Source organism: Giraffa tippelskirchi, chromosome X, assembly GCF_054371585.1.
Source record: "Giraffa tippelskirchi isolate mGirTip1 chromosome X, T2T-mGirTip1v1.2.pri, whole genome shotgun sequence".
NCBI classification, from domain to species: domain Eukaryota; kingdom Metazoa; phylum Chordata; class Mammalia; order Artiodactyla; family Giraffidae; genus Giraffa; species Giraffa tippelskirchi.
The window spans coordinates 62720770-62740051 of NC_137289.1; the positions used below are offsets into that span (position 1 = coordinate 62720770).

Here is a 19282-nt window from a genome sequence, read left to right on the forward strand (position 1 = left end):
GACGATTTTGCCTTCTGGCCCACAAAGCTTAAAATATTCTCTATCTGGCTCTTTACAGTAAGAGTTTGCCAATCTCTTGTCTAAAAGGTCTTACGTGGTCTGATCTCTTTCTACCTCCCTAAACTCATGTTCTATTACTCTCCTTGTAACTTTACTCCAATAGCCCTGGCTTCTTTGCTTTCCTTCAAATACTCCAGACATGTTCTCACTGCAAAGTATTTGCTTTTGCTCATCCTTTGACTTTGAATATTCATCCTTTAAATGTAAACATATGTACTCTCTTAACTTCTTTGAGATTTTGTTCAAATCTCACTTCAGTGAAGCCTTCCCAGGTCACTCTCTGTAAAATTGCAACAACATCAGCAACTCTCTAGTACCCTCAATCTGGCATCTCCTTGTTCACCTTTGTCTTCCTAGCATTGCAACAGACTACATAGCTACTTCATAGCATCTTTATCACGATGCAACAGACTACATTGTTTATTTTCTTGTTTGTTTACTTCCTGTCTCTATTGACTAGAAAGTAAATGGCACAAGGGTACCAGAATTTTTCTGACAAATAGTAGATCCTCAATAAATATTTGTTCAGCACATGAAGTTTTCTGAATTGGTTCTTAGAACTTAAAAAAAAAATTCTTAAAATGCACTCCTTCTCAAATATCCATGCCTTGCATTCATTATCTCCTGTTCTTTTAGTTTTCTTTGCTCAAAATCACCATGTTTGTTTGTTTTTTCTTTTTTCTTTTCTGTTAGCCTACAATTACTATTCACACATGAAAATAAATAGTGCACATTTATTTTGGTCATCACCCTGTATTTTTTTATTTCATAATAAAATAATAATAAAAGCTAACACTTTAAGTTTTAGAATGTGCTAAGTACTTTGCTAAACACCAGTAGTAAATGTCTGTGTTTGCTTACTTTCCACCAGCCTCTTCTCTTCTGGCCAAAGAAAACAAGCAAAACCCTTATTTTTCCCTTTTGAGGACTGTCCCACTTAAATCACTCTAGTCCAGTGCTATTCATGCTTAATCATGTTATTCTTCAACATTTGCTGAGCATTCTTTTCACCTAATTTAATGGTTATGACTCAGCAGCCTCTATTAAAAAAAAAAGAGCCTCTCAGGTGTTTCTAAAGTTCAGCCAGAGTTGAGCATCACTGTGCCACACAATTTGCATAGACCTGAAAATTATAAGGCCTATTCTTCCCCCAATGGTGGGTACATGAATCAGCCTGGCCAATCAGTACTCATAGCCCTGGGGACAATGCTTGGTTCCATCAGAACAATCATTTATAAGGAACAAACAATTTATAAGGATAGATAGAGATTCAGAGAGAGATATTTTCTTATTTTCTCTTCTGAAAACCTGGGCATCAAGGACAATGCCATCCCAGAGATGCCAAGGACCATATATTTCACAATATAGAGTGGATCTGCCTAAGAGTGGTATCAACTGAAGAAAATGAATCCTTGGAGACCAAGAAATAGAAATGAAACAACAGAGGGGGAAAGATAGAGAGGGAGAAAGAGAGAAAGGAAGAGAGATTTGAAGCCTTCATGACATTATTTGAAATCTTAGATCTAGCTGGTCCTATTGTAATTCAGCCCTGTTCTTTCCATCCAAGTTATATTAATCAATATATTCGCTGTTATGTTTTGGTTACTTGAAGAGTCTGCAAGTTACAACCAAGAATTCTGAACAACATAATATGATATTTTATATGCATCACTTATTTTTTCCCAGATTTATTGAGGTGCAATTAACAAATAAAATTGTGAGACTTCCCTAGTGGTCAAATGGTTAAAAATCTGCCTGCCAGTGCAGGGTACAAGGGTTTGATCCCTGGTTTGAGAAGATCCCACATGCCACAGGGCAACTAAGCCCTTGCACCATAACTACTGAGCCCATGTACAGCAACTATGAAGCTCACACATCCTAGAGCCCATGCTCTGCAAGAAAAGAAGCCACCACAATGAGAAGCCCACACATGACAACTAGAGTAGCCCTCATTTTCTGCAACTAGAGAAAGACTGTGAGCAGTAATGAAGACCTAGCACAGCCAAAAATAAATAATAATGTTAATTAATTCATTAAAAAGAAAAAAAAAAAGACTTCCCTGGCGATCTAGTGGTTATGACTCTGAGCTTCCAATGTAGGGGGTGGGGGTTCGATCCTACCCCTGGTCTAAGATCCCACATGCTACACAGCCAAAAAATACACTGTGTATATTTAAAGGGTAGAATGTGACAATTTAATATATGTATATGTTATGAAATCAAATTAATTATTACATTCTCACCTCACAAAATTACTGTTGTGTGTACATGTGTATGGGGTAAGAATGTTTAAGATCTACTCTCTTATTAAATTGCAAGTATACAATATAGTCTTATTAACTACAGTCATCTTGTTATACATGAAATCTCCAGAGCTTATTCATCTTATAAATGAAAGTTTGTATCCTATAAACTTTGTACCCTGTGCTAAAATCTTCCCACTCTTCCAATCCCCTAGCAACCATCATTTTATTCTCTGGTTCTATGGGCTCAAAATATTTTTTGACTCTACAAATGAAATCATATATTTGTTATTCTCTATCTGTCTTATTTCACCAAGCATGATGTCCTCCATGTTCATATGTTCATCCATGTTATTGCATATGGCAGGATTTCCCTTTTTATGGCTGAATAATATTATATATTATATATATATATACATTTATTTATTTATAAATAAGTTATATATAGAATATATATGTATGTATATATGTGTGTGTATATCTATCTATCTATCTATATATATATCTCATGTTTTCTTTATTCATCCATTGATGGGCACTTAGGTTGTTTCTATAATCTTGGCTATTTTAAATATGCACTAACTTATTTAAACCACACAAGAGCGCTGCAAAATATGTAAAATCATTTTCTCCATTTTTTAGATGAGTAAACTGAGATTCACAGTAATTAGATAAAATATTCAAGGTCATATAGCTAATTCATGATGTGTGTAGGTGGCATTCAAACCCAAGTTTCTTTACCCTGTGCTCTATACTCCTTAATTATTTTATCATATCTACCTATGAGGGTCATCTTTCTGTCGAAAGAGCTTTTTTTTTTTAATTTGTTTATTTTTGTCCAAATATTTTTTGACAAGAAAGTTGTCATTTGATTTAAGGCCTACTATGACTGAGTGACTAAGCATAACACAGCACATAACAACACAGCACTATAATAACTATTGTAATCATACTTTATTTTTAAATCACACTGGCCACTCACAGGTTAAATTTAGCATTTAATACTTAAAACTTTCTTCTAGTATTTTTTCCCATATACATTAGCCTAGCTTTCAAAAGGCAAACAAAAGTCAACTATTTGGAGAGAGAAAATGCCTGGAGTGATGCTTGGGGTGCTTGTGGGAGGAGTGGTAGGTGTGTGGGAGGCAATGGCGTCTGAGGTAAGCCATCTCCTGTACTTCCCACATTCCTACAGATTCAGCTCTTTCTGGTCCCCTAATCCAAGCACCACCTCTCTCACCTGTCCAAAGTTCAGTGCCCAGACAAGGGAGAATGGGTTCAAAGAGAGTGATTCCCTGTCTCTTTCTTTTCCTGATCAGCCAAGACAAAGTGAGCAAGAAGGTCTTCCATAGTCAGGATCAGGAAAACCACATCTGGGCTGATATCACAGCCGGCCACCAGCCTCTTTTTAGTCCTCTCGTCTGTTTTCATTCTTGCTCAACAAGACAGGAATAATTGAGGAACAAAGCAGTACAGAGGGAAGATAAGGGAAAGGAGCTGCTGTCTTTCAACCCTGTGCCCTCACCCCAAAACTGGAATCTTATTCCATCCCTGGCCTGTACTCCTGATCAGTGCCTTGGGCACTTGTAGACCTTATCCACCTCTTCTTTCTCCTCTCTTTTCTTAAAAAATTGTCAATAATTTTTATGACTGTTTCCATTTTTTCTTAAGCATAGACCAATTGGTTCAAACTTACATGTCCAATTCTTTGCGGCCCCATCGGACTCTAGCCCACCAGGCTCCTCTGTCTATGGGATTTCCCAGGCAAGAATAGTGGAGTGGGTTGCCACTTCCTACTCCAGGGGATCTCTCTAACACAGGGATCAAACCCTGGTCTCTTACATCTCCTGCATTGGCAAGTGGATTCTTTACCACTGAACCACCTGGGAAGCCCCAAACTTACCTGTGTGCATGCTAAGTAGCTTCAGTTGTGTCTGACTCTTTGTAACCCTATGGACTTGTAGCCCAACATGCTCCTCTGTCCATGGTATTCTCCTTCTCCAGGGGATCTTCCTGACCCAGGGATTGAACCCACGTCTTTTGCATCTTCTGAATGGGCAGGCAGGTTCTTTACCACTAGCACTACCTGGGAAGCCCCAGACTCAACTAAATAGCATTATAAAAAGGTACTGCTATTAAAATTATTTCATCAAATGGCATTTTTGATAAAATTCAGTGCTACATAGGTTCAAAACAAACAAAAATCTGGACAGTCATACTGCAATAATGATCTTTTTCCATAGAAACTAACATTTTTTTTTTAAATTTAAAACCGTCATAATTATTTATAACATAAGTTAATAAATGTAGTTAAAATTACTTATTATGAGTACTAAAAAGCAGGTGACCCACTCTGCCTTACTTTAATGTCAGTTATTTGGGGTACTGAAAAGGGCTAATTGTTTTGTTTCTCCACTTAACTCTTCCTCTGTGGCCTATGTGGAGGAACATACTTTTGTTTGGCAAACTACCAATAGACCAGAGAATGCATGCATTATTGATGAGCTTGTTTCTGAATTAAAAATCAAGGTACATACATTTATGTATATAAATACTCTACCTATCAGAGAAGGCAATGGCACCCCACTCCAGTACTCTTGCCTGGAGAATCCCAGGGATGGGGGAGCCTGGTGGGCTGCCATCTATGGGGTTGCACAGAGTCAGACATAACTGAAGCGACTTAGCAGCAGCAGTAGCACTCTACCTATACCTGTAGACATGGAGTTAGTTTTAATGAAAAAGGAAAAACTGGTGCAATTATTTGTAGAGTTATATGGCCCCTAATTTAATTGCAACATAAATTGGGAGAATGAATATAAAATTCAGGGTGCCCAATAAGGAAGGAATTTTTTAAAAAAATTCTTAGGCTTCTGTTTGGGTAGTAATTCTAGTGGGAAAGAGACAATCCAAAGTGAACAAAGGCTTGCACATAATTTATTCACTCTTAAGTATTCCAAATTTTCATAAACTTTTGACTGCTTGGTTTATTTTCTGTCATTTGTTTGCTGTAAGTCTAAAGAGGAATTTCTCCACAGAGCAAAGTACCTTCTCCTTCTTGATCCTTTCCAGGAAGGCTTCTCAGAATTTGTTAAAGAATAAAGTTACAAGTTCAACAACGTCTAACAATTCACTTTCTGCATAGTATACAAACCAGGGTTCAGACAAAGATATGAAGGGATCAGAAGAAAAGGGTTATTGCATTTATTCCTTTTATTTTTGAGAGGAGATAGATTTGTCTATTTGTTTTTTGTTTGTTTTCTCTTCCTCACAAATTATTTCAATACAAGAGAGACAACTGTATTCAGTAGTTGAATAGTTGATAGAGTTTGAGTGATGTGGAGATGTTTCCAAAAGAATATGGAAAATAGCATTGTGACTTTTCTATAAAATATTTTGAGAGCCTTACTAGTACAAGGCAATTGTTTGGTCATAAGTGTTAATAAAATCTCTCAAAATATAGAAGAGAAATAATTCAGACAGAGAAAAACAGGTACTGTATGAGCTTACTTATCTGTGGAATCTTAAAAAGAGGGAGGTGATAGAAGTGTTAACTAACCCTAACGGAGTAATCACTTCACAATATATAACGTGTATCAAATCATCACCTTGGACCTCTTAAATTTACACAATGCTATAAGTCAATTATATCTCAATAAAGCTGGGGAAAAAAAGAGAATAGAAGGGCTGGACAATAATGATTTCCTACATTTTAGTAGTATGAAGTGAATGCTGGAACTATCTAGAACATACTTAAAAGATCTCAAAGGAAGATGCCAGGGCCTGAGGGCATATGTTCCTCTTCAGCTCTCAGTACTTGTGTGGATTGTTTTAAATTTTGAGCAAATAACATGATTATAACTAAAAAAGGAAAGAAAGTTAACACAAAAATATCAAGGTTACATGAGATTTAGTAAAATGACTCATTTTCTAAATTATCATTACTGTAGCATAAGTCCAAAAATGCTTGATGTGAGAGCCTTGTAAATGACAGACCGCTTAACAGTGAAAAGCTCCTTGTCATATTATTTTTGAGGAATATTAACAATTCACCAGTGAGAGAACATTTCTTGCCCTAGCAGTTTATACTGATGGGAAATTTTTTTTTTCATTCAGAATGCTTTAAAATGTAAAAATCACTATAGTAATGCATCAAGGACTCATGGATCCTTCAGACCTGTTTGAACCCTAAATTGTCCATGGGGAAATACAGCATAGGCAATAATTTCAACCTGCATACCCATTACTTTAAATGGTTAATAATAAACTAAGCAAATAGCAGAGAGAACAATTATCATTTTTGAAACATTTCAAAGATTTTTTTTTTCGTATAGTGTGAAATGATGTATTTAGATTCCAGAGTGAGGCATGGTACTTTATGTCTTCATTTTCTGTTAATAAGCACTACAATTCTAAACTGCAATGTTGAATGCCTGGAAAAATCATGATGCTGAAATCCCGGCCTCTGTGCTGAATCAAATCTGGGAGACAGAATTTTGGGTGAAGTAGAAAAGAATAACTTTATAGCTTTCTCGGGCAAATGGGGAGAAGGCAGGCTTCTGCCACCAAAAAAAAAAAAAAAAAGTGCTCCTACCCAGGAGAGTTTGGTAAGCAGTTTTATGGTTCAAAGTTGGGGTTGCTGGTAAGATTAGTGTGTGTTAAAGGCCTGAACCTCTCTAATCTGGTCACAGGTTATCTTCTTCACCACCTTACCTGCCTCCTGAGAAACCTGAATGCAGGTCAAGAAGCAACAGTTAGAACAGCGCATGGAACAATGAACTGGTTCCAAATTGTGAATGGAGTGTGTCAAGGCTGTATGTTGTCACCTGCTTATTTAACTTATATGCAGAGTACATCATGCGGAATGCTGGGCTGGATGAATCACAAGCTGAAATCAAGATTGCCAGGAGAAATATCAATAACCTCAGATATGCAGATGATACCACACTTATGGCAGAAAGTAAAGAGGAACTAAAGAGCCTCTTGATGAAGGTGAAAGAGGAGAGTGAAAAAGCTGGCTTAAAACTCAACATTCAGAAAACTAAGATCATGGTATCTGGTCCCATCACTTCATGGCAAATAGATGGGGAAACAATGGAAACAGTGACAGACTTTATTTTCTTGGGCTCAAAATCACTGCAGATGCTGACCATAGCCATGAAATTAAAAGATGCTTCATCTTTGGAAGAAAAGCTATGACAAACCTAAAGAGCATATTAATAAACAGAGACATTGTTTTGCCAGCAAAGGTCAAAGCTATCGTTTTTCTAGTAGTCATTTATCGATGTAAGAGTTGGACCATAAAGAAGGCTGAGTGTGGAAGTATTGATGCTTTTGTACTGTGGTGCTGGAAGAGACTCTTGAGAGTCCCTTGGACAGCAAGATCAAACTAGTCAATCCTAAAGGAAATCAACCCTAAATATTCATTGGAAGAACTGATGATGAAGCTGAAGCTCCAATACTTTCAGCACCTGATGAGAAGAGCTGACTCATTGGAAAAGACCCTAATTCTGGGAAAGATTAAGAGCATGAGGAGAAGGGGAAGACAGACGAAAAAATGGTTGTATGGCGTTACCAACTCAATAGACATGAGTTTGACCAAACTCCAGGAGACAGTGAAAGACAGGGAAGCCTAGCATGCTGCAGTCTTTGGGGTTGTAAAGAGTCAGACAACAAGAAGAGTCTGTTCCCTATAAATAAGAAATGGGGACACAGAAAGGCTTCCTTGCCCAGGAGACCTGTAGACCTACTCAGTTTCACTGACCACAATATTCAGCAGTGATTGTCATTAATAATTGATCGTTTTTGCACTTTAAATATTTTTCTCTAAGAAACATAAAATCCTTCTAACCACTGTGAAAATATGTTAGGAATTAAGGAGAATTATACAGTGAATTCTCTTACTTATATGAAATCAAAACACCACAATTCAAATTTGATTTAACAAACTTTCTTAAATGTTAACTTACAAAAAACCATTTGGCTAAGCCATGTAGTGGAATTCCAAAATGATGAAACACACATCCTGCCCTCAAAAACATACAATTTAGACAGGAAAATAAGGTATGCTCACAAATAACTTCTTTACTACAAATTCATTCATGTGCAAACATGCTCTCTAACATCTGATTAACTTTCTCAAACACAAATATTTCTTAATACTCTTCAACTGTTCCCATTTCACCTTTGTGGCAAAAATCAATGATATTTCACAAGATCTGACCCCAACCTCTCCCTCTAGCTTCACTGTGTCCTTAAACTGTGTTCATTAGCTCTATAATCCAATCATAATAACAAGTTAATTGGTCAACATTATTGTTTTGTTGTGATGGTTATTTTTTAGGCTAATGTTTAATTAAACAAGTAATAAATAAATATGTTCCCTTGGTAAAATAACTAAAATATTTTATATTACAAGTAAGACTAAAACACAATTCACACACTACCCCAAATGCCCAGTCCTGTCACCCAGAGGTAAATTTAATTATCAGTTGAGGAATGTGTCCTTCCAGATATTTTTTAACACAATTACATGCACAGTATTTCTTTGTTTTGTGTTTTAATCTGAATGGGATCACATTTTGCATGTATTTATTTTATTCAACAAATATCTTGATGATTTTACCATATCAGTGTAAAATATAATCTAACATTTCCATTATTGTTGTTGTTCAGTCTCCCAGTTGTGTCCAAATCTTTGTGACCCCATGAACTGCAGCACGCCAGGCCTCTCTGTCCCTCACCATCTCCCAAAGTTTGCCCAAGTTCATGTCCATTGCATTGGTGATGCCATCCAGTCATCTCATCTTCTGATTCCCTCTTTTCCTTCCGCCCTCAATCGTTCCCAGCATCAGGCACTTTTCCAGTGAGTCAGCTGTTCTCATCAGATTACCAAAATACTGGAGTTTCATCTTCAGCATCAGTCCTTCAAACAAGTATTCAGGGTTGATTTCTCTTAAGATTGACTGGTTTGATCTCCTTGCTGTCCAAGAGTCTCTTAGGAGTCTTCTCCAGCACCACAGTTAGAAGACATCAATTCTTTGCTGCCCTGTCTTTACAGTCCAGCTCTCACAACCATATGTGACCACTGGGAAGACCATAGCATTTCCATAGCCTAGGTTAATAAATAGTTTTACTTTCTTCTTTATCTATGTCCACTTTCTACTCTTTAAGCTGTTTATTTGAATTTCCCTCCCTTTTTTCCTTAATTATATGTAACAACAGTTTGTCTAATTCTTTTGCTCCTTACAATGTATTAGTTTTTACTGATCAAGTTTCTATTTTGTTTTATTTTCTATTATTTCTGCACTTATTTTTATCAATTTCTTCCTTCATTTAATGGAATTTATTTTGTGTTTCTTCCATCAGTTTCACGAGTTTGTTTATTCTGTACTAAATTCATTTTATTAGGGGTATGTATACATATCCTTAAATTTCCTTTTCATCACATTCTACCAGTTTGATATGTGGTATTCAATTTTAAATACATTTTATTTTTAATTTCTCTTTCCTTTTTAACCCAAGATATATTCCAAAGTGTGCTTTTAAATTTGCAGGTATATAGGACTTCATCTTCCTACACTTTGGTTATTTCTTTCCGATTTTATTGTGTGATGGTCAGGAAGGGTAAAGTGGCAAGAAGATTTTAATTTTTTGATTTCTTGAGAATTTTTTCTTCTACAGGCTTAGTATATCATCTGTTTTTGAAAATATTTCACATGTGCTTGAAAATAGTCTATTTTTTTTAATTTATTTATCTATTTTTTAACTTTACAATATTGTAATGTTTTTGTTTTTTTACAGGTAATGAGACAGGAAAGAAGTGGGCAGGGCACAAGCTTTAAAAGAATAATATAGACATTGAGATGAAACAAAAACTAGTTAGTACCAACTGGGTCCCAGGTGGCGGAAGATTCAATTTCCCATAAACCTTGAGCCTCACTATATGCTCATTTTAATACATCAGCAAGCTAGATGATACACCACCAGGCACTATGACAGTTCTGAGGCTGACAATAAAGGCCAAAAAATGAGCTGTGGGCCAATTTCTGGAAATCCTCACCCATTCCCCCAAATAGTTGGAATAAGCCTCACATTTATTAGCCTATGAAACTACTTAGCCTATAAAAACTAACCACATCAGGGCTATTCTTGCCTTCTGAGATGGACCAAACTCTGCCTATGGAATGTGTATTTCTCTAAATAAAACTGCTTTCACTTTACTATGGCTCATTCTTGAATTCTTCCTGCAGGAAATCAAGGACCTTCTCTTAGCCACTTGTCCCAGGAACTCATCCAAGACCTGGGACATGACCATCCTCTCATGTCCCCTTCTCCTAAAACAGTACAGCTGTGTGTGTGTGTGTGTGTATTTATAATATGTTTATTAAATTAAATATTTAATTATTAAATTCAAATGCTCTTTCAAATATTCTTTCTCACGTTTTTAATGTACTTGGTCTAGCAACTTGGTGAAATATATTATATTCTCATACTGATTGCACATTTCTCCTTGAAATTCTATCAGTTTTTGTTGATATATTTTGAAACTCCATAATTAGGTAATAAAAGTTCATGACATATATTTTGATGGATTATGCTTTCAGTTATGAAATATTCTCTCTGTGCCCTTTTGATATTTTTCTTTGAATTCTGTTTTTCTTATATTAATAATGTCACACCTGCATTTCTTTATTAATATTTTCATAGTATATTTTTCATCTCTTATTCTCAAGCTTCTTTTGTCTCATATAAATTACACTTGGACATTTTTGGCCAATCTGAGAGAAAATAACCTCTTTACATTACTCCTTTTTTTTTAATAAATTTATTTATTTTAGTTGGGGGCTAATTACTTTACAATATTGTAATGGTTTTTGTCATACATTGACATGAATCAGCCATGGGTTTACATTTGTTCCCCATCCTGAACCCCCCTCCCACCTCCCGCCCCATCCCATCCCTCTGGGTCATCCCATTGCCCCAGCCCTGAGCATTTGTCTCATGCATCGAACGTGGAATGGTGTTCTGTTTCACATATGATAATATACATGTTTCAATGCTATTCTCTCAGAACGTCCCACCCTCACCTTCTCCCTCAGAGTCCATAAGACTGTTCTATGCATCTGTGTCTCTTATTCTGTCTCACATATAGGGTTATTGTTACCATCTTTCAAATTCCATATATATGCATTAGTATACTGTATTGGTGTTTTTCTTTCTGGCTTACTTCATTCTGTATAATGGGCTCCATATATGTATTTGGTTTTATTCCCAATGTACAATTGTGTCTTTCTTATTATCTATGCATTTAGTTTTTTTTTTTAATTAATGTTTTTTCTTCTTTTGAAATATGTGTTTGAGTATGTTTGTGTTTAGGTTTATGTGCATCTCTCTCTACATGGGTATTCTGCTAGTGTATGCGTGCCAAGTTGCTTCAGTCCTGTCTGACTCTTTGCAATCCATTAGACTTAACCCACTGGGCTCCTCTCTCCATGGAATTCTCCAGGCAAGAATGCTGGAGTGGATTGCCATGCCCTCCTCCAAGGGGTCTTGCCGACCCAGCAATTGAACCCACGTCTCCTGCATTGGCAGGCAGGTTCTTTACCACTAGCACCACCTGGGAAGCCCATTCTGCTGGTGGTTATCCTTAAATTTTAATTCTGAAACTGAATTCCCCTAAGTCCGAGTTTCTCTGCTGAGTTTATGATTAATCTTTCTAACCAAAATGTTATTCGCTTTTTTGTCCAACATCTATTCCTCCCAAAATTGAGGAGTATCAAAGAAAAGGGGGGATTAAACCCAAGCAAAACCCTGTGAGGCCCTTTCAAGTACAAAAACCTTTCCAAGTTCCTGTTTCTTGTTTGTAGGAAAAAAGTTTAAGCCTCCTAGACCTCCCCTGAGTTCCAAAGGACAGATTCAAAAAGTTACTAATTAGGAGAGTGAGAAAATACAGAAGGAAACAATAGTTTCATGAGCCCTTGTCCTGTTTCCTCCTTCAGGAATTGCATAAAAATTTGAAACTTCTGAGTTCTTCTACAGGAAGTATAAGGCCCCCATCCAGGTGGAGGATGGTAACTTCAGACTGACCACAAGCACATGGGACTGGTTGGAACCAGACTGGATGGAAACAGTAGGCTGATGATTGAGATTCCTGGAACACCTCGTTGTTACCCGACAACCAACCAATCAGAAGAGGGTTACGCATCCTGCATCCCTCCTCTAAATTTGGTATATAAAAACTTCTTTCCTGAAATTCATTGGGGAGTTTGGGTCTTTTGAGCATCATCCCCTCATTCTGTTTGCTTGGCTCCACATTAAGCCGTTCTCTGCTCCAAATTCCAGTATTAGGTTTGTTTGGCCTCACTCTGCCTGGGGCACAGGAACTTGGATTCAGCATACAGACATTTAAACCTAGATTTCAGAAGTATTCAGTGGTATTTATTTTTTTTCCCTCAATCCAAATCAAGAAATGCATCACATATTTACATACCTCTTTTCTTCCTGTCTTGCCTCTCTTTCTTCCCCTTTTAAAATGTGGGATTCAGTTTCAGTTTTGAATTTCCCTTTTTTTCTTACCGTCAACAACTATCAGCTTTAACAATTTTCATTAGTTCCTGTAAGGGAAGAAAAACAATTTTTCCTCTACCTTTCTGAGTTCTTGGCTGAGACCTCTGTAACAGAAGACAGATTAACAAGAAAAAAAAAAAACAGAAGTTTATTAACATACACCTCATGCATACATAGGAGACACCCAGGGAGAAATAAACACTCAAATTGGTTTAGAATTCCAGTTTACATAGCATTTTAAATACAGAACAATACATTTGTGGAGAAATGACAGGGCAAAGGAAAGCAGCTTTAAACTTCCATGGACAGAGGTAAAGGCTAGTTAGTGAACTTTGCTATGTAGATTCCTCTGGCGCATTATCCAGGCTGTTAAGGGTCTAAAATTTTCTCTGGTAAAACTAAGTTTTCTCTGATAAACTTTTATCCTTCAGGTAGAGAAGGGAGGAGGAATACCTTTGTAAATTTATATCTTATTTTTAGGCAAGTGAGGGGAGAAAATTTTCTTGCATCAGTTTCTTCTTAATTACCTTCAATTCAATATAATCCTTATGCAAAATTGGCATATGCTGGGGTAGCATAATCTACCCTTTGGCTCTTTATTCATCATTGCTTCTTATATTTGACTTGGTAATGCATATTCTAGTACAGTATTTCTCAAACTTAAGTCAATTGTTCATCACTCATAATTTTTATATCTGAACACCACTATAATTATATTTTATTAATAGCTTATTTAAATTAATTCACTTTTAACTCAATTTATACTCACTCTAAGTAATTATATCATGAAATCATAGGTTATTATTCCAGTTTACATATAACTATTAATTTAAAAAATTTTTTCAGTGTACTACCAAAAAAAAAAATCATCTCATATATCACATGGTGAAAATGCCACATTTAGAAAATTCATCTCTAATAATTTTTTCAGGGAAGTTCTGTAGTTGAGAAATTTTATGGGTTCTTACATGTCTGAAAGGGCCAAGATACACTGTTTAGTCTTTGGTTTCAAGCTGGGGTAAAAGTTGGGGAGTGGCAAGGTCTACAACAATCTATGATAACAGAAATTACCTCAGCTTCTAATCTGACCATTAACGCTTCTGGCTTCTTCCTGGGAGTCACAACCATCTGGAGAAACTCCTCACCTCTCAAACCCAAGTTCTTGCTTAAAAGTAGACACTGACACAGCTACCAGCTACCCCAAATGTCAGGTGGGATATAACTTGCAGAGGCCAAATTGACTGATTTTCCATTCTGTGGTACTCCAAGTATCCTTGCTGTTGGTTGTCCTTGTACTTCTCCTTACTACAGGTATTACCTTTATACAAGTACGGCTAACTCTTGGTGCTTACTCCCATGTTTCATAGTAGAAGAGTCTCTCATACATTTTTGGGTTATGTTTTTTTTTTCTTTAAGCTGATCATCTATTGGCCTTCTCATTCTTCCAAGCTTTTCTCACAGAGTCTAGTCCACCATTACTGTTTTATTATTATTATTATTGTTTTAGGATAATCATAGCTTTACTATTTGTTTATTCCAATTACATCTCACTTGTTGAAATTTAGTGGTTGAAAGAAAAAACTGGGTAATAAGCTCAGGCTTTCATCTTAAAATGAAACTCACTGGTAAGATTTTGACAGCTGGCAATGGAAAGAGAGACAATCCAGGTAGAAAGACTAATACCGTCCTGTCTTTGGGGGTTAGTGAATAGTCCAGTCTGAGCACAACGGGTAAGGAGGGAAATTATTGGCCATGAGAAGGAGCACATAGAACTTAGAGGTTAAGTACTTAGAAAGAAATAACAGTTTCTGAGGTTTTCACCACAATTACACAAGCATCTAGCACAGTGGCTGACATAGTAATTACTAACCAAACATGAATGAACGAATGAGTGAGTTAATGAAATTGAGGTATTTCACAGCACAAGTGTAGGAATAGATCTGATAGTTTCTTTTTTTTTTTTCCTTTTGGTCTTGCCGTTCAGCTTCCTGGATCTTAGTTTCCTGACCAGGGATTGAACCCAGGCCCCAGCAGTGAAAGTGCCTGAGTCCTAACCACTGGACCACCAGGGAATTCCCAGTAGATTTTCATAAAGTCTCAGTTTTTAAAAGGGAAGATGTGGGGTTAAGAGAAGGGAATTAATGCATATATATTTATAGTAAACAGTAAATATGGGCTTATCTGTTATAAAATGGATAGTTCTCAATACAGATATTGGCACATGAATAATCCCAACAGAATTCAAGATAATGATGCTTAAGTGAGCAGTGGGCAATTTTTTTTTTCTGTAAAGAACCAATTAGTAAATATTTTAGATATTGCTAATAGACCCTATTGTCTATTGCAACTCTTCAACACTATTTGTCTATTCAACTATTCAACAACTATAACAACAGTAGTTATAGTGTGAAAGCAGCAATAGAGAATATATAAACAAATGAGTTTTGACTGTGTTCCAATAAAACTTTATTTACAAGAACTGATGGCAGGGAAGATTTGGTGTGTGGGCCACAGTTTGCTGACTCTTACTTCAGGTGATAATACTACAGTCTAAGAGGATTTTTCTTACTGAAATCTTGAATAACTATTTTACTTTCTCAAAGCAGAAAGATGCTGATCATTATGTGTTCTAAACAGGAAGTAACTTTCACAACTTTCCAAGCATTTCACAAGCATTCTATTTGTTAAGACATCTGAGAGGAAGCTATCATATTTTCTGAACTCAAAGAAAAAGTAAATGGTTACATTGCTGCACAAAGAGCTAGTAGAAAAGGAAAAATAATAAAATAAACACTATCCATTCAAGATGAAACTGAACTTTTCAAGTACCAGTTTTGTAGGAACAGATGAGCAGTTACATAGATTTGCTTTACAGGCCCAGAAAAAGCCACTTTTCAGGAGCCCTGGCTTGTTTACTGGCAGAGATATAAAAGTGCCATCAGGCTGGAAAACTAAATAAAAATAGAATCTGTTCAGTTCAGTTGCTCAGTCATGTCTGACTCTTTGCGATTCCATGGACTACAGCACTCCATGCGTCCCTGTCCATCACCAGCTCTTGGAGCTTGCTCAAACTTATGTCTATCAAGTCAGACAATGAAATAAAAACAGAATAGAGCCTATTTTTTCACAGATATTTTCCCCTTTGACAAAGGGTTATTATTTAATTAATAACCATTAGTCTTTTGTTCACATTCTTATATGGGTGTATGTATGGGTGGGCTTCCCTGATAGCTCAGTTGGTAAAGAATCTGCCTGTAATGCAGGAAACACCTGTTGGATTCCTGGGTTGGGAAGATCCACTGGAGAAGGGATAGGCTACCCACTCCAGTATTCTGGGGCTTCCCTTGTGGTTCAGCTAGTAAAGAATCTGCCTGCAATGTGGGAGACCTGGGTTCGATCCCTGGGTTAGGAAGATCCCCTGGAGAATTCCATGGACTGTATAGTCCATGGGATCGCAAAGAGTCAGACACGACTGAGCGACTTTCTCTTTCACTTTCATGTGTGTGCTCAGTCGTGTCCGACTCTTTGTGACCCCATAGACTGCACCGTGCCAGGGCCCTCTGTCTATGGGGATACTCCAGGCAAGAACATTGGAGTGGGTTGCTCTGCCCTTCTGCAGGGCATCTTCCTAACCCAAAGACTGAACCGAGTCTCTTATGTCTCCTGCATTGGCAGGCCTGTTCTTTACCACTAGTATCACTTTATATGGGTATAGGGGATGCAAATTTTTACCCTTACTCTCTTACGGTTTTTCAACTGAGCCTGCAAATTAAACTGACGTAAGACAGGTCAACAGCAGAAAAGCATGTACATTTATATTAAGTTCATATGATACAGGGCTCCTTACAAGGAATGGAGAGCCAAAGAAATGTCAGGCCTGATGATTTTGTAGTAGATTGAAGAAAGAGAAGCAAGTGTGGAAGAGTAGTTAAACAATGTGAGGAGGCTGAAGGAAGATAAGATTTATTCAAAGTCTGTGTGTATAGAATTCTCTCAGTGAGAAGAATTTTTGAATTAACAGCAGATGCAAGAATGGCACTCTGATGCTCCTTTAGATTCCTGAAAGCAAGAGATGAAATTTCTCTCACCTGTGAGAAGAACATTTCTTTCCTTCTAGTATAGAAAAGATGGGTTTCCCAGGTGGCTCAGTGGTAAAGAACCCACCTGTCAATATAGGAGACCCAGGTTCAATCCCTGGATCAGAAAGATCCCCTGGAGAAAGAAATGGTAACCCATTCCAGTATTCTGGCCTGGAAAATCCCATAGACAGAGGAGTCTGGAGGGCCATAGCTCATAGGGTTGCAGAGTTAGGCAGGACTTAGCAACTGAGCATGCATGCATAGACAGTATATCTCATATAGGAATTTCATCTCTTGCTTTCAGGAATCTAAAGGAGCATCAGAGTGCCATTCTTGCATCTGCTGTTAATTCAAAATAATCAACATGTTATAGTGGCATGTTTGGGGATGACATACTCTAAACTCTTTCCTTGGGAAAAATTAAGAAAACATCAAAAGAATTGTGGTAATTTTGACAGACTGGTCATCTGTACTAATTTTTATCTCTATTTCCCTGAAACGCCCTTAAAAATGTCCTTAATTTTCTCTTGAAACATATACATGTAAAAACAGATTTTTCAGGAAGACTCACCAAAAAACAGACAAACAACAAAACAAAAGCAGAATTATTTGCTAGCACCATTTTGAAAACATTTGGCCAGAGAAACTTAAATGTAAGCATGGTGCCAAACCTTTAAAATTGAATGGATACCAGGAATCTCATGCCTTTTGTCCTTATGAAGAAAAGATCAGGCCTATCTGATCAGTTATTTTCAGAAAAGTGATTTGATAAAAGTGTCTTTCCTTTTCTCTAATTCTGTTCACAAGATCCAAAGAATTATTCTACTTTTACTCTTGGCTATGAGATTTCAAAGGATTTGTTTATCAAAATGCCACTCTGAAGAGTATTTGAAGGAAAGTTTGAAGTATATTAATTATAGAGTACCATGGTTGCCTTTAAATTTCCAAGTTAGTAAGTGTTGCGTCACTGATTTGGGGTGACATCTTTTTCTTCTAAATACTTTTAAAAATGCAAACATAGAAATAGAAAACCCTCACTTCAAAGAGAAATAGAACTGTTTTGAAAGGCAGACTTTGAATGCAATCTTATTCAAAAAGAAGCCTATTTAGAGAAAATGAAATCCAAAAATGTCAACACCTGTATTCTGCCTGAGACTATGCCTTCTTTTTGACAACAGCACTGATAAGCTAGGAGTACTTTTAAAAGTAAACACACTTCACTGCATTTGGTTATAAAAAAGATAGTTGAAATGTTATGGTGCTTCTACTTTATAAAATATTTTCATTAAAAAACAGTACATTTCACAAATTTGGTATGGGCAATTGCCTAAACCCACATAGTGTATATTGGAAGACAACCTCATTTTAAAAAACAAGTTAGAAGATGTATGTATGTATATTTTCCAAAATATAAACTGAAACCTGGAAAAATGGTTTCTTTGCTATAATTTTGATCATTTATCAAAGTTAGAGTATAATGGAAAAAATAAGTTCTCATAACACAGAATTGATTTTGCTTTTTTTTAATAGAAGATTATTATAAAGACTCTTTGATCTAAAAGAAAATAGTCTTTCTTATTGTTAACACAAAAGATATTAAATATGACAAAGATATGCTTTTTTATACTAGGTTAAATGTAAACATTGTGGATAACAATGCTTGCATTCCTAGACTAGCAATGAAGTTGCTCAGTTGTGTCTGACTCTTTGCGATCCCATGGACTGTATCCTACCAGGCTCCTCCATCCATGGAATCTTCCAGGCAAGAGTACTGGAATGGGTCGCCATTTCCTTCTCCAGGGGATCTTCCCAACCCAGGGATCGAACCCAGGTCTCCCGCATTGCAGGCAGATACTTTACTGTCTGAGCTACCAGGGAAGCCCCAGTGCCACTGTCACTGTTAGTTAAATAAGGGCGATGCAGAAATTGCAAGGAGGATGCTGGTCGGCCTGGGATTTCTGGTGGCCATTTTAAATAATACATGCAGTTTTGCTTCAGGGGTTTACACCAATAAGGCATAATGAGACAAAATGGTGTATAAATTTCTAAAGAAAAAGAATGCACATATTATTTAAAACATCTTGTGTTTTGTAATTTTGCTCACAATTCTCAATTTTATCATTCATTTTCTGGAAGAATATAATTACAAGTAAAGATAATGTTCCTAGGTGGAAGCCATTGATATTATTTTGAGCAAACATATTTTTGTTTATATAATTCATTTTCTTTCAAAAACATTTTTTTGTTTTACTTCAATTAAAACTTACACTCACCTTGAATAGGCACTACAGATGGTCATATAAACAAAATGATCATATTAAGTGGCTTGCAATGT

At 36.5% G+C, this 19282-nt stretch overlaps 1 non-coding gene across 1 annotated transcript; it reads right to left on the reverse strand.

Moving 5' to 3' along the window:
- Nucleotides 1–14867: 14867 nt before the first annotated feature.
- On the reverse strand, nucleotides 14868–14940 carry TRNAE-UUC (transfer RNA glutamic acid (anticodon UUC)). The gene has a single exon. It is a non-coding gene; the product is annotated as a tRNA-Glu (tRNA).
- Nucleotides 14941–19282: the final 4342 nt, after the last annotated feature.